At 39.3% G+C, this 23703-nt stretch overlaps 1 protein-coding gene across 2 annotated transcripts in view; it reads right to left on the minus strand.

The window, feature by feature from the left end:
- The window catches only part of erfl1 (Ets2 repressor factor like 1), a 59592-nt gene that overhangs the window by 26830 nt on the left and 9059 nt on the right, over positions 1–23703 (minus strand). For both annotated transcript variants that reach the window (XM_037533934.1, XM_017703876.2), the window contains exon 2: positions 23513–23664. The gene's annotated coding sequence lies outside the window, so the exon portion shown is untranslated. The remainder of the gene's footprint in view (positions 1–23512; positions 23665–23703) is intronic.

Raw genomic sequence — 23703 nt, forward strand, 5'->3', positions numbered from 1 at the left:
TTTTGGCCTATTATCAGTGAAGCCGAATGAGCACACGGCATGCAAAATGCCTAAGAGTGCCAGCTTATATGTACTACCACCACAATTAGGTTCGCTCGATTGAAAACTCGTCTCGGAATTGACTTATTCTCGCCTGATCCAGGCTTTATTGTGAGTGTGAATTTGAGTCTATAGCCTAATTTATACCACTATGAGCAAAGAGCACGTGGTACTTGGTGAACTGGGTTTATGGTAGTAAATGTATGTAGCTCCATTCAAACTTTTTTTAAACATACAGAAGCTCTAGCTCCTCCTTTTTCCTCTCTGCTCCATCTCCTCTCTGACTCTCTGACAGGGGTGATGAGGGTTAGTCCGGGCTCCAGCTAACTCGTTTACTCTGATCAAGTCATCAGCCAGTCAGCGCGACGCCTCTTCCACACACATTCGTTCACTGCTTTCTTTAGCTCGTCCTCTTCCCTCCTTTCTTTCCTCTCTTTCTCTTTTCTCTCTCTTGTTAATCCCCAACTCTCTCTCTCTCTCTCTCTCTCTCTCTTCAAGCATACGCTAATAACTCAGGCGAATCTACATCCACTTAACCCTCCTCTCCTTTTGGCTCTCCTCCCTCCCCTTCTCTCCCTCGCTGCCATAATGATGGTGATTAAGTGTGGAATTACTCGGAGGGGCTAAAACAGTGACTGCCCTGACCCAAACTCAGCGCGCACTATCAATCTTTGAGCCGCCTCGCCGTGCCTATCTTCCACGCCGCTGCCTGTGTCGCCCTCTGTCTCTGCCTTTATCTCGCTTGATATCTCCGTCCGTCGCCCTCATCCTCTTCATCCTCTTATCTTTTCCCACACTTTCGGCGCGCAGCCTCTCCGTTATCGTGGATGCTGCCTGCTGAACGCTCCAGTCACTTGGCCCGCAATTTATCTTCAGCCACCTGTTTCCGCGCTCGATCTCTGTCTCTGGAGGAGACGCCGCGGTTATACAGGCCAAACTTTGTTTTCTGAAATTACAGGACCTAAACGGTTCATATGCGCAGAAGGTGGAAGGATTGATTCATCTCTCTCCCCGTCTCTCTCTTTCTCTCTGACTATCGGAGATCCATAAGCATATCTTTTTCCGTTTGTTTGAAGTTCTCCGCATGTCTCATTACCAAATTCCTCGACTCTTCCGATAACGGAAACGGCGGGTCTTTCCCTTTCCTCACTCAGTCAGCCCAGACTGGATATTAGGATCTATATTTTTGCCTTGCAATCTTGATTTGGCTTTATTGAATAATAATAATAATAATAATAATAATAATAATTCGTTATAATGCACATACGGCTATTATTATTATTATTATTATTATTATTATTATTATTATTATTATGAATGGGCTTACGAATAGGACCAGAAATACTGGATCTATCAGTAAATATGGTATAATATGGAATATAAAATGCTGTATTAATTGGAATAATGCGGAATATCCTTTTAATAATAATAATAATAGCCATAATAATAATAGCCATTGTGACTATTATTAGTAGTATTAGTATTATCAGTAGTAGTGTTTCAGTATAGTGGTGGGAGCAGTAATTGTTATGTAATATAATAATCCTACCAATAACCAGGTAAAAATGTGTTTCTGACTGCAGGCTGAATCTTTCACTTAGTCTCATGGAACAAATCTGTCTATATTTTCCTGCTTCAGTATTTCTCCCTGCAAGCGTCTTCGTCTTCCTAAATTAATCAGCGTATCAATCATGACGCAACTCAAACGAAACCTCCTCACACAATGCCTTCACTTAAAAGTTTCACAGGAAAGCGGGCGATTTCCTGCGTGTCGTTTCTGACCTGAGAACACAGTGATGGTGCTTTCAAATTTACACGAGGCCCTTGATGAACTGCGCTTCAAACAGAGATGCGAAACTAATTCCAAGAAAGGTGACTACACATATGCATGTTGCCTAAATAAAGCACCTATCATTGGGGGTCCCCATAAGGTGGCACACACCTCTCTATTGAATTCAGCGAGGTGTGTGTGTGTGTGTGTGTGTGTATGTGTGTGTGTGTGTGTGTGTGTGTGTTAGGGGGGGCGGTATAACAAAATACGTTAATCAGACCCATAGTCCCTTCGCCCACACTCAAAGCAACACCACTGAAGCAGTCAAGGCTTTACACCACACTGACATCAAATCTAAGCTTTACACGGCCTAAAAGGATGCCAGAGATAAACCACGAGGTGCAAGTCTGACTCTCGATCTCTGTTGATGCCATATCTTCCTGTTGGGTTGGTTGAAACTATTTAAAACACTTTGTAGTGGTAGCCGGATTTAAGGTCTTGTGGGGGTTGAGCGTGGGTAAACCCCCAGATCCCGTTAGGAGCCGAGAGACTTGAGGGTTCCCATACAAATTGCCATTGACAAAGCGAGGGAGGAAAAGGAAATAACCCTCACTAACTCCATATCCACTTGAAACTAACCCTTTAACAAGAGTCCAATATCCACCAGGTGCGCCCAAGGTGAGTCTGTTCACACTTAAGAGAAGCCACTTTCATTTGAAGCTCTCGAACTTGATTGCACTCGAGCGTACGCTTTATTCGCCCCTGCATGTGGAAGGACGTGGAATGGAGGCCTTGTGTTGGCCCAGGACTTCACTATCGTGTACAAACTCAGTAAGGGCCCAGTTGTCTGGCATGCAACAGACACCAAAATGTCCATATCCAACACTCTGAAAACGTAAGTGTTAAAGAACACTTTCTGACTCTGACTAGACACACGTGTTCATTTGGAGACGACGCTGTATTACTTTTAATAAAATGTGTTTTGAAATATTTCTATACCTGAATAATGCATTTTGGGTTGTTTTTTGACACAGAAGTGTTAAACCGGGCAACATAAGTTAGTGTGCTGTAACTTTTTGGAATGCAAATTTATCTTGTATTTTATTTTCCCCTGATATCCTCGTTTATTCACACTCACACGACCGCTTCCCAACCTCTCTTTATCCCTTAGGATTTAGCAGGCTGCTTTTGTTACTGTGCTTTCAGGACTGGCATGTGCAAATGATCTATGTTTTGATTGTTGAGTTGTTTTCTCGTGAAATCACAAAAGCAGCGGATTGAAAACGGGCAGTTTGCGGAGCTTAGTTTGCATACGTAATGACCTACGATGTGGGCGGTACACTGTGCAAAGGGAGGTGTTATTTAACAACACTCCTACGTGTGTTAGCTGTTTTAACGCATCTTGTGCCACATTGTTTACTGCATGTGTCAGTCCTGGTCCTGGAGATCTACCACCCTCGAGAGTTCAGATGGTTCTCATATTCAGACGCTCCTGAAGGCCTTCATCAATTGGATCAGGTGTGTCTAGCGTCTAAAGAACTGGCTGGGTTTACTTGCCACATTAAACTCTTTAACATCAAAAGCCACGATTTTTTCCCCAAGATACAGGTCATGATGTGTAAAACTATCTGTGCACAGGCTATTTGACTATTTCAGGTGTGGCAGTACCCAAAAATAGTGTACCAGTCTCAGCATTAAGACCTGAAATAAAAGCGTTTTTTGCTCTAAGTGGACATCTGAGAATGGAGGATTCCTTGCACACTGAAAGCACATAGCAAAATCTCCAGTGCTGATGTGCTGACGTAACACCTGCATATGAAAACGTTCGTTTACGAGCAGGAAAATTTAGCTGAGCTCAAGTGGACGCTGTAAAACACCGACAAACACTGTAACTGCATATTCAACATGCAAAAACATAGAGCATACTTCTATGCGCTGCCTCGAGAGTCTATATCTACCTGCACTGTGTATCCAGAAGTGCTAAACTCGGCCCCCTCTCTCCGATCCACTCTTAACTCGATGCCCCCTTTGTCTCCAGCCAACTCAAGACCTTATTTCCACTGTTGTAACACCCCTCAGCCCCTCCGACACGAGCCCACCTCTGCGCGTGTCAAATCGAATCTCCAGCCGCTCGCCTACTACACGCGCGGTGCCCGCGCATAAGGCGCCGCGCGCGCGGGGAGGGCGCGATGACGGATTACTGCATTAGACGAATAATGACACCTGACACTTCTGTTAGCGCTCCCTTGGCTACCACGGCCAGCGCCGGTAAATAAAGAGCAGAGATGGGGAAATATACCGAGAGACAGACTAGGAGAGAGAGGGATGGATGAAGACAGAGAATGGCTGCACGGCTGTGTAGAGATTGGGAGAAAGGAAACCAAAGACTAGGTGTGGAGGGGTGGGGGGAGCATCAGCATCGACTCAGGCTGATGTATGTAAGGAGACGGTTCTGTATGCGCTCTGTCGTGCTTAGAAATCTTGGAGAATGGCTCACCTCTAGTTTCCAAAGCAATCAAGAAAGCAAGAATTTCAACATCATAGGGACTTAGATCTTTGGGCGTGTAATGACCTGGAGCTCAGGCATAGCTGAGAGGTACAGTGACTGAGTAGGCTGTTTACTCCGAACATACACTTTAACACTATAATCCAAATGGCTGCTTCAGGATTTTACGGTAAACAGTGACCCCAGTTAAGACATAAACATTTCAAGGCATAAAAGAGTCAAGACAAAGTAAGACTGGGACTTGTGAACTCTCGGAGATGCCTTCACCAATCAAATCTGCACAAACGTAGGTCCACACCATAGATTTGTAGGCTATGTTAGAGACTTAGACAGCTGACTCGGCTGCCATGTTGGTAGTCAACTCCCTATAGTAAAATGATTGGGTTTCTCTGGGTGTCAAAGAAATCCACAAAAAATACAGAGATAAACAAAACAGTGCACTTACTTGTTATGTTCAGTTTGTTTAGGTGCTTAATAAGTAATGAGAGTAGCTAACTAGAAAACTAGCTGCTCTATGGTGCATCCTTTATTTTGGCTATTGTGGCTAAATTCTCTGAAGTTGTTGGGTGAATATAGAACTGAATTAATCAACAATTGTTTTTGTATTTTGGTTGATTACAGTTACAGTTACAATTACGAAGTACTTAGACAGTCTTGAGTCTTAAGAGACAGTCCAAATGTAATTGAGCCAATCACACAAGCCTAATGTTTTGATTTCACCAGGCTACTCAGATCTTCTTCTTCTTCTTCTTCTTTCGGCTGCTCCCTTTTGGGGTGGCCACAGCGGATACCAGGCTACTCAGATATAATACAATAATTGTAATTGTGGTTTATTATTGAGCAAAAAGAAATGATGAGCATGAAAAATAATAAAGATCCTTGGCAAGTGCTAAAACTTTGATGCCAGTAAAGCAGGCCTTGTTCAGGGCAAGATAAGTTGTTTTGAAATAACTGTTATTATTTAGATTGACATATATGTACTATCAGCTGTTTATAATACTTGAAATCAACTGAAGTTCAAAGATAGAACTGACTAAAGTGAATGTATTTTTGTTTAGAATGAGTTTATATAATCTGATGCACTGACTGACTGTACTATTCAGAAGTGGTCAGCTCTGAGCTCTGACCTAGTGTTCGTTCTGGGCCCTGATCTGCTCTTCCCCCCTCTGTAGCTATGCCACTCACCACATGCTGACAGCATGCGCTCTGCATGTGTTAGGCTCAGTTTCTCCTCCCTTTCTGATACTTTTCTACTGGCAATACTGACTGAGATAATAATATGCACTTGCGGACAACACACTGTTTTCTTTTGCTAACACACCCTTACAGTAAACTCCATCCTAGATTTCAAAATCAGATTTTAGGAACAGGTTTTAAAAATGATAAATAGCATCAAATCTATACAACCCACACACTCAATACAGTCCTGAGAAATTGAATGTTTAAACGGCAGTAAATTAAAAATTCAGATGAATTCAGTAAGGGAGATACATTCTAATCCTTTCATGAGTGTTAAAGAAAAAGATCTTCAAAAGAAAGAGCAAAAATGATCACAGCCAGGATGTCAAGCAATATACGCATGGTCTTCAGTCCAGCACCTTCTGTTGGCTATCAGGGTCTCTAAATATATCTGTGATCCAATACTAAACCTTATTCACTTCTGTAGTGCACTATTTTGCCAGCTTTTGAGTTTGAAGTTATGTCTGACATCATAACTAGTGCACTCAAGAAATCCCACAATGCACTGCAGGGAGTGTTCTCAGTTTTATAATGTCCTCCACCACCGAACAAGTTCAGTTGTAATACTTAAATAGGCAAGTACTGAGAATACTTAATACACCTGGACATTGTTCCTGGCCCAACCCACACCCCAAGATTAGCATCAGTTGCTGATCAGCGTTGTGTTCTGATTCTGGGTGGGAAGGCGTTTCTAGACTTCCACCCAATCATTGCTCTTACAAGAATCTTGAAAGGCATTGCAGTCCTCAAAAGGGTCAAGGAGAGCTTCTATTGGCAGCCCATGAATGCGAGATTTAATTTGAGGGAGGAAGTCTACAAAACTGTTGACTTCACACAGTGCGATAACACCAAGATGCATTTGAATTTTCCATCATACTCAGTGGTGAAGAGCCACCTTATCCTGATCTAATGTTCTTGGGGTTCTTGGCATTGAGCAACCTATTGTACAAAACATAAATAATGCATTGTATGGTTTGTTAGTCTAACTAACAAACTGTCAACCTCAACATGTTAAGAGAACACATTTCAGCTCATGGCTGTGAATCGTTATCTTTCTACAAATTATTTTCAGTTATTTTAATAAGCAAAGCTACTAATTAATAAACTTTAAAATGGTCTCTTGATTAGCAAGAATCTTTCAGTATTTATTTTATTATTATTTTTGTGGTTCTGAGATGTAATGTGACTACCAGTGCAGAATGATGAATAAACCAAGTCAATTCAGTCATGACAGTTTCCATTCCCTGTTTTCCAAAGTTGGGAAGAGTAGATCTACACAGGGAACATTTGTCTGTTTAGGTGGGTGACACTGATTGCAGTGTTTAACCCTCATATCAGGTTATAGGACATAGGCTGTCTTATGTTTCAAGCTATTTTCAGCTAGTTCACTGATCAGCTAGCTAATTTTATTAGTGAAGCAACCTTAGGAAGCTAGAGAACCATTTTTGCTCATTTAGATTTCCAGTTCCTCATCATCAGACTATGGCAACAGTATAGCTGGAGTAATTTGGAGTGTGCATTTTGGTTCTTTAAAGCAGTTAAAATAAAATGTTGAACTCACTCCTCAGTGGCATGAAATGAAAACTGAAAAATAAGATATTTCTTTTGTCATTCTGTTTTTGTTCCCATTGTAGCAGAATGGTAGTAGACAGGTACTTCCACCAGCACTACTACTGTTTGAGCATCTGAATCTTAGCCACAAAGTACAGCAGGTTGGCTGGCAGGGTTAGACGAAACCTATAGTCCTTAAGCTTGTAGTGAGATGAGCTTTATTAATTTTTTTGGTTATTTCAAGCAGACTTGCCTACCATCTTTGAGATCCTTCTAGAAATGTACATACAAATTATTATATTTTGCTATATTTTGTTGTATATACAATTCACAGAGTATGATGTTTTGGCTGCAAATGACATTACAGATGGTAGGGCTTTATGTCTGTTTAGTATCAAGAGATCATAACGAATCAGTCGGTGTCATTATGTGAGAATCAGACAGATCAGGATAATACTTTGTATATCAGACACTTCCACCATTCCACTTTGCACCATTTGTGGGTACTTTTATTATTATTTTTCTTATTATTTAAAGGTATCCTTTATAAGGGCATTTAAAAGTCACTTCAATTGCTGTGTCACAGCTTCACACTGTACTCTCATTGTTTCAGGTCGTCTATCGTCTGCAGTTCTTTACCCTTGTGCCACATGGTCAGATGCAGAGTGTAACATGGCTTGCCAGTCCACAAAGCTTTTCTTTAAACTGTGTACTGTTCCATTCTCAGGGGTCAACTTTGGCAAAAATAAGCGAACAAATAAATAACATTCCATGTTGCTGACCTATGTTGAGTGATAGTCTAACACTGACAAATTCATTATTTCGTGCGATACTTTTTGGTAACATTACAGATTCTTGATTTGCTTTAATAGCATAGTTCATTACACAGAATTTTTCGAAAGCTGCGTTTCTTGCAAATTGTAAAAGATGCATCCATGAGATCCTATTGATTCAAAAATAATTACCACTTATCATAACCTTAAAGCTTATTGAGATTCTAAGCTTGTGAGATTCCAGGAGAAACCTACGGTCTACGTGAGGTTAGAGCTGGAGGGATGGATGGAACACGACTTCTTTTCAAAATCCAGAATTATTTTAGAATAAGAACTTCAACATGCTCAGAGTCAATCACGTTTAAAAGGAGCAGACAACATATTGTGTGACTGGAACTAGCCTACATCCCTGAAGTAGTGAGATGGACTTTATTTTTATTTATTCATTATTTATTTATAGTTATTTATCTCAGCAACCATTTTCAGAACTGTAGTCATTATTCCTCAATCTCAGGCAAACTGAGTGTTTATTTAAGTGCAGAACTGCACCCAGAGAGGGGTTTTATAGTGTCCGTAAGTTCTTGAAACGGAGCTTTTAGTGTGACAGTCTACATGTACTGGCAAACTAGCTTCAGTCCATAACACTCACCTCTGTTTGACCTCCTTTCTCTGTCTGCAGTAACACAATTTTTGTATCCTGATCACACCACCTGTGTAATAGACCTGTCACAAAATGCCTTAAACCAATGTCTGGAGTCCTGGTCTTGGAGTACCACTGCACATTTCAGTGTTTTTCCTGTTGTAACACACCCATGTTAATCTCAGGCAGGGCTTAAATTGGAGGAGACTAAAAGTCAGATCGGGATTGGGAAACATTAACTTTAAAAATTTGAATATATAACCAGCTAAAAGATTTAGAAAGTATAAACTATGTTTCTTCTGCACAGTAAAGAGGCATCTATAATTCACAATACACAACATTATTGTACTAGCTATGATCCACTACTTTTACAATACATCTGAACATCAAGGTTGCTACTTTGTAATTTTATAATTTGTGTAATTAAACCATTAGGATGCAAAAAATTCATTCAGAGCTGGCTGATGTGAAATGCACTAATCTTCAGCAATTTATTGAGTCTGAATTATTTTTAGCAGTGATGAACCAGATGCATCAGATGTTGTTTGCTGTTTTACGACAGTTTTGATAAGATTTTGACTTAAATCCATTTATGCCATGGTACAGGCAGAGTTTATAAGGCGAAATTGTCCCCAATTATGACTCCTGGCTTTTGTCAACAACACTCTACAATATCTCTACAATGAACCTTTGAATGACAGTTTGCATCTAAAATATGGAATTTCACTTCAACTATAGCAGGTTGTTGCATCCTAGTATCAATCCATCTCCTGATCCAATTCTCTGAAATCATATAAGACATATAGAGTCCTAAGTCATATAGAGTCCATTACAAGATATTATAACAGCAGTTAGCAAAACTGACTCAACTGAACAAATTACTTGCTGTATTATATATATAATATTATTGTATTGTATTACACTGACTCATGAGATTTTCTCTGTGGTAGTTTCTTCTGTGCTAGTATTGCAAATAACTAAAACTGTGATATGATAACAGGGTATTTACAAACAAACAGTAAACCATGTTGATATTTACTGAAGGCAGAGACATTCTACCAACAACATACTTCTCACTGTAGACACTAAGATCCCACAGTCCTCTTTTGTATGTTTATATGCACCAAAACAGTCATAATTAATTTGTATATGACCATTTTCCAAACTCTCTTTATCCCATAAAATTAAACAAGCTGTTTTTTGTTACTGTGACTTTAAGACTGATACATATAAATTATTTCTGTTCTGATTGGCTGTCCTGTATTGGGCCTCATTGAAAAAACAGTGCAGTCTGAAACACTCCTTATAGCTTCAGTGTAAATGGGCGGAGCTAACCTGCTGTAGGCTGAAAAAGTGTATATATATATGTATATAAATGTGTTCATTTTCATGACATCACAGATGTAGTGAATTCAAAGCAGTTTATTTCCCTATATATAGACTGAGAAGTGAATGGAATGTTTTGCATTTTTGGCATAATTTGCACACTTCATCAAACTCTTTTATTCCATAAGAGTGAGGAAAAATCAGTTTTCCATGATATGGGTCCTTTGAGCAATAAATAAAATTAAAATTAATGCAAGTTGTAACATTACACTAGTGCTGAGAATACAACAAATGTGGCAATGTAACAGTAGATCTGATATTCTAGGGGTGCAAAAGAAGTAATGACAAAGTAGAAAGAATTCAAACAGTTCTATCTCTGGCCTTTGTCTTCAAATTCATAAAAATGTTATGAATGTGTTTGTATTTGAAATACTACCAATAAGGACTTTTTCCACCTAATCAAAGCCGCACAATCATAATTGATTGGCTACAATTTATAGTATTCATTTTTCTCTTGTTATGATAGTGCCTTTTGTCATACATCATGTCAGATAGAGGAAGAAAATTGTAATTGAATGATGTTATGTGATGAGATTCTGCCAGATGATCTAATAAATCCCAATCACAACAGTTTATTAACAGGGAAATTTTAATAAATACTATTATTGTATGGGACAAAATCATTAAGTTACATCTGATGTATCACTTTGTCTATAATCCAACATCATTTGTAACAATTCCAGTGGCAGAACTTAGTGCTGCATAAGAAGAGCTTCTAGACCAGAGTCTTGGGTGCCAACATGCAGTCTTTGTTTATAGGGCCAAGGGCCAAAGACAAAACAATATTCAAATAAAGAAGACAGGTAGGTATGTTTTAAGTAAGTAGGAATTTCAAAAGTTATACAGTATTGTCCAAAAATCAGTCCAGCCTCAAATTACACCAAATTTATCAGCATTTTACATTTGTGTCCCCTTTTGCCACTTTAAGTCGTCCATTCAATCTTGAAAGCAATGAGTTCAAAAGATTCCCAAAGATTCACTGACATTATGCCACCCTTCAAACAGACACTCCCATTCAAACAAGCCAGTCCAAACACACCTTAGCTGTCTTGCAAATGTCTTTCTCATGTACATATGAAATGGCTAAAGGAGATATTTCTAAAGAGATTAGACATCTTTCAAGGGAAGGGGAAAGCCAAAGAAAAGTAAGTATAAACAAAAAAAGTTTACAAAAGTAGAGTTCAAAAAATGATTTAAAGATAAAGAAAATGGGAATCCTAAAAACTGTGCAAGAACTGATAGACCACCAAAACTGTCATCAGGTAAACAATACTTAAATCTTTGAGTCATAAGAATCAAGCTTCACTCTTGCTTCAGTAAATATGAAGACAACTGAACTATGGGTCTGAAAGGATGTGTAGGAAAATAGGAAATAGACATAAACTTGCATTAAAAGGACAAAACAACATCTGAGATGTGAAGTAAGGTTTTATGGACTGATGGCCTAATTTGGAATTGGGATTACTTGGACTGTGAGAAGCAGAAAGTGAAACCTATTTCTAAGACTGAACTTTGGAAATGTTTCCAAGAAGCATAGAAATACAGTATATCTCGGCAGACATATTTGCAAAACTGCAAACAAAAAGCTGAAAAGAATAGAAGGTATAGCATTCAGGCTAATTAATGAAAAAATTATATTCTGTTGTTTTTTTTTTCATTTTTATTCATTTCCAGGTAACATAGTGCTTTTTACTTTTTGTTGCTCTTAACTTTTCATTAGAATTTTTATGAAGTGATTTTTTTTAGCTAATCATATAACTTCATCTGCCGGTCAAACTTGTCTTATCCTTATGCAAAACCATCTATCTATCTGTTTGCCTTTTGATGTGTCACTAGTTGTGTTAGTTTGATTCTTTGCTTTGTTGTTTGATATTGTCTTTGAGGGCTCTTTACAGTGTCTTCAGATGGCTCTTTTCATAGTTTTCCAAATGGAAGTGAATATAAAAAATGGGTTTATTACCTATGGTAAGGATTAAGATTTACATTGGGATCAGCTGAATCATGGCTTATACACAAATATGAGACCCAACAAGGACAGAAAAGCTAGTGTGTGTGTGTATGTGTGTGTGTGTGTGTGTTTGAGTGTGTGTGTGTGAGAGAGAGAGAGAGAGAGAGAGAGAGGGAGAGAGCGGGAGAGAGAGACAGAGACAGAAAGAAATATTGACAAACCCTAGATATACACATAAGTCATCCACTGTGGCCTGCCTGGCTCTCGTATTTTATAGCTACACTCTTTGCTGGCGGAACAAGGTGACAGCCACTTTCCTTCAACAGAAAATATGGTCCTTCTTCGGCACTCTTCCTCTCCCCTGTCGCTCCTGTTTTTTGTCTCTCCCTCTTTGCTAGTTTCCCCCTTTTTCCCACCCCCTGCCACATTGTTTTTCCTTTTTTTCCTTTCTCTTTTATTGTTGTTTTCTGTTCTCTTGGCATGCTCCATGTCTTTTGCTGTCTATCTTTATGTTACTTGCCCCTAATCCCTCCTCATTTTCTTTTCTGGATCTTCATCCCTCATTTTACCCTCCTTACCATCCATTCTTCTTTCTCTAAGTACTCCATTTCCACATTCTGGTCTCCTGTTTCTCATTCATTTGTCTCTTCTGAGCAGCACCATTTATCTGTCCTTTATCCTCATGCTTTTTCTCCAGGTGTACCAGACATTCTCATTTGACCTTTCTGCCAACATTTACTACTGCTTTCTTCCATGTCCGTCTTATGTTTGCTCCAAATGTTCTCTACACTTTTAAAATAAAGATTTCTGAATGGTTCTTGGCTTGGACTTTTAACAGGAATAAACCTTAAGTGGGGCTTCTTAAAGGTATGGTTCACTGAAAGACCATAGGTTTAATATCCTCCTCTTACCGCAGGTGTGGTTGATATAACGTCCAAAGTTTCCTTTCTTTAGTTTTGCCCTGGAGCTACACTATATCAATGCACAATCTAATGTAGTCAGCCTGAAATCATCTTGCATATCATGAACTTCTTTTATATTAGTTTTGAGGCTGCAAAACTAAAAGGCAAACTTCTTAAAACTAAAAACGTCTGGGCTTATCGACTGTTTGCGGTGAGGGGGGAAATTGTGTACATTTGATTTTTGTGATAAGCTGTTCATTTTAGGGGCCAGAAGTGGTTTTTCAGTGGCATCGCTCTACAGAACCTTTCTGAGGGATATTCAGACAAAAAAATCGAGTTTTTCTGATGAGCACTTCAAAAAAAGGCTCGAGCTGGATTGCTACAATGGCCTCCTGCTGCTATTTGGAGAAAAACGCAAGGACCCTCTCCCTCCATTCTCATTTCGTAGCCGCACTGCATTCGCTTTCGTTCTCATCTGCCTGGTCCTCACCATTTCCCTCTCGCGTGCTCTATATTCCAACCACCCCTCCCGCCTTCTTCCGCAACCCGAGCACAGAGCCCCAAGTGTCGGAATCAATTAAGAGTGAGCGTCGGCGTGCCTGTTCCTCCATGGAGGTAAATATTAAACTGCACGGAGCAGAGTGTGAGAGAGAGAGAGAGAGAGAGAGGGAGAGAGAGAGGGAGGGAGGGAGAGAGAGGACCCTCCGTCCCTAATCCACCGCATCGATCAGCCGGGGATGAGGGTAATATATTATTTTGACAAGATACGATCCTCCGACGCGCACCACTGTCCCTGGCGATCGATTTCTTTTTTTCTCTCCCTTTTTTCCCTTTTCCCCCCCTCAGCAAGAGGGACACAGCATGCGCACCTCGTTTTGTTGTTAGGCGCTGTGTGTGTGTGTGTGTGTGTGTGTGTGTGTGTGTGTGTGTGCGCGCGCGCAAGGCCGGCCGTAGTTTAGGAAGTGCATGCAGAAAAAAAACCATACAAACATTGCGCAAGTGATTCATTCAAAATGATTCATATTGGATGCAAACTAAAAGGGCTGCTCTGACAGGCAAAAGTGGACCCTGCTAAAAATGTTCATGCCGGTACTGGTTTGTGCTGGTAATGGTGTAGCTGTTCACATAGCATGGTCATGCTGGTTGACCAGCATACCAGCATCCAAAACACAACAAATGGTGGTGTTGCTGGTCACCAGCCACGTTGATCTGTACTGTTTTTTCTGGCAGGGGAAAAACCACATATTTAACGCTACGCATCATCTAGATGACCTAGTAGATGACAGTTATCTATCACACCTCTTTTATCTAGGTGACTAGCAGAGCATTGTTTTTGTTTTTACATATCAAATATTTCAACCTTTTCACTTTTCCCTGTCGCCATTCCATATCCCGTTGTTTTCACTGCTTTTAGCCTTCTCTGAAGTTTCTATAACTTGACTGAAGCCATTTAGAAGAATAAAATGTCTTGTTAGATCATTTACAGCAAATTGTCTACAAGCATTGAATTGTGAACATATGGGTTATCACCTGCAGTGTATAGCCTATAGCAAGTAATCAGACTGGCAGGGATCTTTGGAAAAATGTCTAAAATTCCCTCAACAGAGTCTAATTTAAGATCTAAAAAAACATATTTGCTTGACTGCAAAAGCTACAGTATTTGCAAAAAGGAAAGGTATATAATCTGTATATAAATCAAATTTGCATGTTTTCATTGAATTGCTACATTCATTTTGTATACAGCAGAATACTGTAGGTCCCAGTACACATACCTGTGGTACACCATTTTGACATTCCTGACCATTTTGATTTCATTGCATTTATTTTGCATGCGCCCTGCGATGGACTGGCGACCTGTCCAGGGTGTATCCTGCCTTCCGCCCAAAGACTGCTGGGATAGGCTCCAGCACCCCCCCGCGACCCTGACGGAGAAGTGGCTTAGAAAATGGATGGATGGATGGATGCATTTATTTTGTTTTAATTTCACAAAACTGTCACAGACACCACTTCTTCCGTTCTACATGTTGTAAATTTAAGCTCATTTAAGATCATTTCTAGCAAGGCTTCTACACAATAAAGCAGTAAGTCTTGAGAGGCTTTGAATTTCAATGATTTTACCACAGTTAAGGGGGCTATTAGGCATGATGCAACATGATGCTCAGTGAATCTAGAAGTACTTGCTTCATAACTGACTAATCACATGAAAAGTTAGTGATCTATGCTGGCATAGCATCTCTATAAATTCGCTTCAATTTCCCAGTCCAAAGTGCACACTGACAGGAACAAAACTGAAATATGCTTTTTTTTTTGGCCTCACAAACATGCACACAAATACAGCTGCACATCTTATTTCAGTGGCATCTGTTCTCCAAGTGGCCCCGTTCACTTCTCCTTCTCACTCTTTCTTTCACCGTCTCCCTTTTTATTCTGCCATTTTCTGCCACTTTGGTCACAGAGAGGGAAACAGTAATGCAGTCGCTCCCCCTATGCAGCCCCCTGCCGTGTGTGCAAGTGGCTTGGCCTGTGAGGCAGGACCAGGAGAGGGGGGAGACACGGGGTCAAGGTGAGCTCTAATACACTATTGATCCGGCCCAATTGAAAACCTGATGGAAATTGTACCCCCCCACCACCACGCTACTGTTTGCTGCCCCTTTCACTCCTAGTCTGTGTCTTTGCCTTTTTCTTATGTCTCTCTTATGTCTCCCCTGTGTGGAACGTCCTCAGCGTACCCTTCTTTTTTGCAAATTATATCCTACTTAGAATCGGCCTTTGAGGTACCTCTCTTTCTCCTCTCTGTCTCTTTCTGTCTCTCTCTCTCTCTCTCTCTCACTCTCTCTCTCTCTCTCTTTAAGTCCCCCTTTCCTGCTTTATCTCCCTCTCTCTTCCTAGCAGTCCAGCATTTTTCCTTCCTCATGTCTCTGCTTCTTTCTTGATTCCTGATGTTCTTTTCCACTCAGAGCCATTTCATATTGATCTAGCCGGATACACCTCAAGAGCGTGAGTGTACTCGAGAGTCAGTGTGTGCGTTTGTGCACACTTGCTTGCACGCACACACACACACACACACACACACACACACACACACACACACACACACACACACACACACACACACACACACACACACACACAAACACACACACAGTGAGTGAAGCAGCCACTAGGGTAGTGTATTAAATGCCACTGTGGGTTTGGCCTCAGGACTGCACAGTTATCCCTCGGCAGGAGGAGCCAGTCAATAGCGCTTCATCCTGGTCAACAATAAGTAACACTCCACTCAGTCTATGGCAACACTTAAGTATTCTTTCACAGTTGGCTACAGTGAAGACTGAGAAGGTTTCTCTCTGTTCTCTTGCTCTTGTCTACAGTACTGAACTCACTTGCTATGCATGGTGGTATTGACAATACCTTAAAACTGTTGGCATCATATGCCGTCAAAAACCTTGTATCTGTGAAATGTTAAGTTTAGAAGAAGAAAATAAATTTCTTGCATTAATGTAACAAAATTCTACCCTTCTAGTATGGAAAATGTAGCACTTGGACACAATGACCTGTAATATTAAACCAGTGTCACACCTCAGAAAGTCTAAAATTTAATGGCTTTGAGATGACTGATATTAGGCACTTTGGCATAGCAACACTCCCCGAATTGATGACACAGTTCTTCAATTGAAACCCATTTTCTACATTTTTATTATATTTAGATTTCTCTGTTCTGTGTTTCTCTTTATTTATGTACAGTATTGAAGACACTTGCTCTGCATAGTAGCATTAACAGGACCTAAAACTGATGTTGGCATGAGACAACCTTGTGATGCTGAAATGCTAACTTTAGTAGTAGGCCAAAATGTTCTTCATTGTTACATTGTTCATTTTAATAATAAAAAAAATAATAATCTTGGACCATGTTTATTGTAAAAAGCAGCAGCCATTTTGAATTTTTGATTAAAAAAAAAGAAAACCAAAATATTCTACATATTTGTAAAGATATTAATTTAATTATATTAATTTAAATATATAAATATGTAAATTAATATAAATATTAATTTACAAATGTAGTTGAATTGTTCTAAGGTTGTAGTGGTGTGTAGTAAAACTTTGGACCCACCAATGGGTCAATAATTCTATATATTTACAAATATACACAACACAAACACACACATACACACATACACACATACACACATACATACATACATACATACATACATACATATATTAGTTCATACAGTGTGATTAAAGTGTGATTAATGTGTGATTCACCAGCTCCAAAAAGTGTAAAACACTGTGCATATGTAGGTCTGTTGTGCTCTGTTTATTTTCTTTTTTGTAATTTTTTACCAACCCCAACCAGAGCCTAAAAAGTGTTTGTGTGTGTGTGTGTGTGTGTTGTGTTTGATTTATGTTCCTGTTGTGTACATGTCAATCAGTATAGTTATCACTACCACAATCTCCCAGCATACAATGAAGCTGTACACACTAGCCGGGGCCCTGGGTCAACCTGTGGCCTGCGATACACATCTAAAACATGAGAGACCAAGAAGTAGCATAATGAGAGAGCAGGTTGGAAGGAGGAGAGAGACAAACAGTGGCACTGCACTGAGGACAAAAGAAAAATCAAGGTTGTGCTCTATTTATGTATATTTTATTTCTCACATTCCACTACTTCTTTTCATTTTCCCATCCCTTATTCATGCAATGTAAATAATTCACAATTTGAAAATCTTTATAAAACTGTCCAAATAAGACAAATCGGGACGGTACAGAATGCCATAAACTAAAAAAAGCTAAGAAATACAGTACAGGTAACTATGATCTAAAATCAGAAATATCCCAGATGTTGATTCATTAGTTATTCATTAGTCATCAGATGTTGATCTGTCATTAGTTATTTGTACTTACTGAAAGTTAATAACTTGGATATGTTGTGTATTTAGGCAGAGGGATCTTTAGAAATTAGCCTATACTATAATAGTTCACTCATCAGACATCAATGTAAGGACTGTAAGATATTTCATCACTGCACACAGAGGAACACATTACTTTGTAATATTTTTATAAATGGAATTGCTACACTCAAATATGGCAAATAGTAAAGGGCCCAATACATATACTTGTGGTATGCCATCTGGTGAGTTAACCATTTTGGTTTCCTGTGTGAAATAATTCACAAAATTGTGGATACTGTTGCACATGTATGAAGCTAGCACAACTCTATTCAGATGTCTTCCCAAATTCATATTGCCAGGAATCAAGACTAGATTTTGTGAAGCTCACATTAACTCATTATTAACTTGCTATCTTCCATATGTTTCTTTTTAAATAAATTCACCAGAATAATCTCTGTTATTTAGACCCTTTCTAGTTTGGAAAAATGTAGCACAAAGACACAATGACTGGTAATTCTCTATCAAGGTCAAAACTCAGGAAGGCCAAAATGATCATTTTAACACTGTCAAAATTCCCAGCATGATACTTACCAAAGAAAAAGCATAACCTTGTCACTCATGGTGTGTTAAATACAAAAGCTAGGAATAACATTTATGTGGCCTTTTTAGTTTTAGGGGAGCTAATCCTACTTTATAACCTCATTACAAATGTAAGGAGCCTGAATACATACTGCATCTTCCAAAATGTAGTATTATGTACCAAAAATATTAATCATAGCTTACTTTTACACGATCATTTTCCAACCTCCCTTCATCCCTTAGCATTAATCATGCTTTTGTTTCTGTGTTTTTAAGACTGATATACAATGTTGTGCAGAAGTCTGGACACCCCGGGTCAAACTACATGTTTTGTTGGTTTTATACATGAAAATTAACACATTAAGTTAACACATCCACAGAGAACTTAAATATCGCATTTTTATGCAAACGTCAGTGCACACTTTATTTATTTATTTTTTTAGATTGACATATTCAAAATAAATCTTTAAATGTAAAATATGCCAACTTTTTGACAGACTATGTGAAATTTAGCAAATAAGCAGTAACTGTGCATTGTGGAAATGTGTTATTTGGAGAGGATGTGTCCTTATTTTCATTTAAAAAACCAAAATGTCATTTCACCAGGGGCACACAAACTGTAGGTGAATGCCTTCTGAGACGTCACTCTTTATCATGTCTTGAAAAAGCATTCTGAACTGAAATGTATATAAATGGGTGATCATATGTGTTTTCATAGCTGTGACATTACAACCGTGATGAGTTCAAACAGTGAAACGTTTTGAAACTGTTAGTGTTTACTATGACATCAACTGCTTTTATTTAAAAGCAACGTTTAATTGAAAACAATAAATATGCCAGCTGAACTATGCTAAAGATATTTTGAAAACATTGAACATGGTGCTTAAAATATATATGTTTGAGTCCATTTTCTGCACTAAAGATATGTGAAAAATAAGGTAAATATGAACATTTTGTTGATTGTCACTTTTAAAAATTTACTGCACATCTGTGGTTCTTCTCTCAGAAACCCTAAAAATCAATAAGGTTTTTCATATCATGCTAAGAAATTCTGACTGCATCCAAGATCACATCACATGTTCTTTTTCAAGTGTGCACCCTACTACTGCTAATACACACACACACACACACACACACACATAAATATAAATATAAATAAATATATATATATATATATATATATATATATATATATACTCTCTCTTTGTCTCTCTGTCTTTCTCTCTCTCTCTCTGTCTCTCTGTGGGGAAAGGATCAGTCTTACCTTAATTGCTCTTAAATCGGATTAATGACTGACCGGGGACATGTTGACTTAATCTCTGATCTTGTAAAGATTCTCAACGTCTTGGCTGTGCCTGTTTCTTTCAAACTTGCCTCCATCCATCTTCCCAGAGCACTTACTCTTCCTCTCTCTACCACACTCTTTCCATCAATCTCTCCTTTCTCTCCATCACTCTCCCCTCTACCATTTCCTCTATTTCCCTTCTTATGTCACCCCTCTGGCCTCTTGCCTCTGTTTCACTCTGTCTGACTCACATTCAGCCTACATCCATATTCTGACTTTACCCTGGTCCTACAATGTCTGGAAGTAGCCCTGGTACTGTATCTCTCTCTCTCGCTCTCTCGCTCTCTCTCTCTTTTTCGCTCTCTCTCAAGTACTTCTTGTTCTGTCACAGTAATGTATGAGCACTGACACACTACTGTGCTTGCGTGTGTGAGTGAGTGTGTGCTGCAGTAGTAATGCATGGCCAGTTGTGGAGTGTTGTATTAGCACACATCGATGGGAGCCTGTCATTGCCTCCTAAGTGCTTTGGCAATACTAGGGACCTCCTGTCATGCCAGTGCAACTAATCTCAATCGAATTACATTGAGCTGGTATTTAGACGAACAGACAGGACAAGAGCGTCAGTCTGCTTGCTCGGCCAAGCAACTTTCTTGGTCTCTCCTAATCTCTGTGTGTGTGGTGGTCATCTGTACCTTCTGTCTATTTTGGCTAAACTCCTAAACCTAAAGGTGTTAAAAATGATAGTGCCATGAGAAAACAGATCCATAAAGCAGGATTTCTCAGCCTTTTCCACCTCAAGGCTCACCTATCACAATAAATATGGCCAAATCGAATATTTTTGCCACCTGGGCAACTGCCCATTGGCATCAAATTGCTGTGTGCACCAAAACATTTCCTGAAAACAAAATTTAAAAATTAATTAGATTAATATCTTTAACCAAACAGTTAGCTTTGGATCAGTTAAGATATTTTGTGAAGGGTGAGCAGGACAAGCCTGCAGTATACTTAAAATAAGCAATATTACAGAGCATTGTGAAGAATTGGCTATGCTTTGGTTGAGATTCATATTCTGTTTATGTTTGACAGTTTGGTCATTTGTTCAAAGTTATCTTGTGTGGTAGGGTTAAATTATGTTGTCCAACATTTTTAAACACCTCTGTTGTTTATTGGTACATTGATTACTTGGCTCAACATTTTAGTAATGCATTTGGTCTCATACCTTGACTTGTATTATGTTAGTATCAATGAGTTTGTCAGGAGGAGGCACTGTAACTGTACTACCGAGGATCACCAGATGATCTTAATCTGGCCGTGACTAGAAAGTGTAAATGACCCCAGGAAAAACAACTCAACTGCTTAAAAATGGCATTATGAAAACAAAGTGATGCTTGGGTGTCTACCCCTGCAACATGAAGCATATGTCATTGGCCATAAAATATCAGATTAGTCTAATATAAGCTTGTTTTAAGGTAGAATGATAGCAAATTAAGGCAAAAGTTACTACAAAGGATTTATTTTACATCAATCACTTGTACATGAACAAGTGAAATGTTGGGGCATGTTCTTTGTTTCCAGAGATAAGGGGCACAATACGAAGTTGCTTTGCGCATCACTGTTACAGGGCTTGATTAAATGTTTAATGTTTTATATTTCATTCTTATTATAAAATGTTTTAATTCTTATTTTTTGTTCCAATGCCCACTTGCTCCTCTTGCTCCTCTCCTTTGAGTACCACCCGAGGGTGCTTTGCGGCCCACTTATGGTCCAAGTGGCCAAGAAATTCTGCTGTGGAAAACCTTTCAGCTGATGATGCCTTAAACAACATTTTTAAACAGCCCATTATGAGGCCCAATATCGATGTTTCTGTGGGTTTATGTATAATGTATTATGTATTATAACATTTCTTTAGCCCCCTAGTGTGTGTGTTCACTAGTGTGTATGTGGTGTTTCACTTCACGGATGGGTTAAATGCGGAGGTGGAATTTCCCTGGTTGTGGGATGAAAAAAGTATCACTTCTTACTTATTATTGGAATGAATGGGCTGGAGAATGAATTGTAAGTTTTACCTGTGTTGCTAAAACAGGGCTTTGTTTTTTCTATATTTGGACCTTTTAAAGTTTAAAGAACCGCCACAACATGTAAAGGCACCACTACACCACTTGAAGGGTTCAATAGAACCATATATTCCAATCCAAGATCCATTTCAGAACCTGATGAAATTCCAACCACAACCCAAAAGCAAAATTATAGGGCTATTTTCTATACGTAGTACATTTTATAAGAGAGATAACATATACATAACCACACTAATAAGTTACACTCATTTCATGTATTCTCATAAATTATATTTCTTTTCCTCCGGGCAGTTCTCACAAACTGGCCTCAACTGAAAAGCAGACTAATGAATTAACTGCTATGAATGCTCTCATGAAGAGGCTTAAGACAGGTCTGTAGAAACTCACAGTTGTCCTTGTTTCTTTCCAAATGTCCTCCTCTTCCCACCCATGAGCATAGCTGCCTTTCTAAGTACTGCTCTGCCTCTTCTTTCTCTCTCCCTGCACTTGCTGTTGGGATTAAACATTATATCAGCATCCCTCTTCCCTACACGTTGATAAGAGTCACTGGGATTTGTCAAATTGGGCCCCATCGATTCACTGACCTTTACTACTCTCCACATGGCCAACAAGCCTGATCAGGAGATAGGTATATATGTGTGTGCGTGTGTGTGCTGTTGTTGAGTCCAATGCTGTAGTTACTAAGTGTGCAAAACAGAGGTTAGAGAGATAGAGGAAGATGTCAGATGGATAGAAGGAGAGAGAGAGTGACGGAGGGCGAGCAGCTGATAAGGTGCAAAAGAGTCTTCATGTTGACCAAGTACTGTCTAATACAGAATGTCAGTGAAAAGGTGGTCCTTTATACGTTATTCCTGACTGGGAGTTGAATAAAATTCAGTTTTATTTATGTAGCACCATAAATCTGGCTCCAGAACTAATGAGCAAATCGAGGGTGACCAGGGCAGGAAAAACAAATACTGTAAACCAGTATGAGAGGAAAAAGGACCCAAATGGAAAAGTCATCTTACACAAATACAACACACCATAGCTAAGTACGACCAGTGTACACAAGACTAAAGATAAGAAGGATTCATGAGACACACCAGTCTAGAACACCATAGTGAGCTGCTGATTGTGTTAGCCATGTATAGGATGTTGGATAGGGGAATATGTTAGAATGCGGTTTAGTATGAGTGTAATGCAGGATTACAACTTCCAGAAGCCCTGACAATTTGGATTGCAGGCTGACCTAAAACGGACCCGTTTAAAATTCCTGTATTTTGTGTTTAGAGTGAAAATGGATAAGAAGAGCAACTGTGTCTAATTGCTAATTGAGTTTACTGACATTTAACTTGATTCTTAACCAGCTCAGCTGTTAAATGGGTAATATATAATAGGAGATCAAATCAAATGAAAAGAAATGAAGTTTGACTCTGGTGCTTGGAAGTCCACTGGGATTGAACTTCCGCTATAAAATATAACTAACATTTGTTAAACTTACTAATGCATATCTAGAAACATCTTGTATGATGCTTAGTTAGGTAGGTGAAGCTAGTTAAGATCAATTCAATTGGAGGGAGTAAGTCCTACAGACTGAAGAGTGTTTTGCCCAAAAAGCTATGATGTACAGGTGGATAAATAACGTCATTTTTATTGGGCATTACGTGTTAAACGAGTTTGCACCTATTTCATTACATTTACTTGGCCTAAGCCAGTAACTCCACAATTACCATACCTGGTAATGATGAGGTCATCAGGTTTATGTGGGAATAAAAATGATAAAGTATGTATGGCGTGTATCGCCACGGTGGGGTTGACTTTCGTTTCCTTCAGTGCAGAAACTGAGCAGGGAGTGGAGTAAAGATTGGAGCAGGTGTGTATTCCTCAGAGATGAGACTCATAAGAGAGCATGATGAAGGTGGTTGGAGCTCTAGAGGTTCACGCACTTACCGGATCTCCGGAGTGGGGTTGCCTCAGATGGAAAGCGCGGGCCGAAGCCCGAACCGCGGACCCTTCTGAACCGGACCGAGAATCGTTGGGTGTCACTGGATCCGATGGGAATGGCAAAAGAAGTTCTGCCGCTCCACGTCGTATAGAGGATTCTGGAATGAAAGCACAATAGACAAATCAGTGTTTCCTCC

Source organism: Pygocentrus nattereri, chromosome 24 (assembly GCF_015220715.1).
Source record: "Pygocentrus nattereri isolate fPygNat1 chromosome 24, fPygNat1.pri, whole genome shotgun sequence".
Taxonomy (NCBI): Eukaryota; Metazoa; Chordata; class Actinopteri; order Characiformes; family Serrasalmidae; genus Pygocentrus; species Pygocentrus nattereri.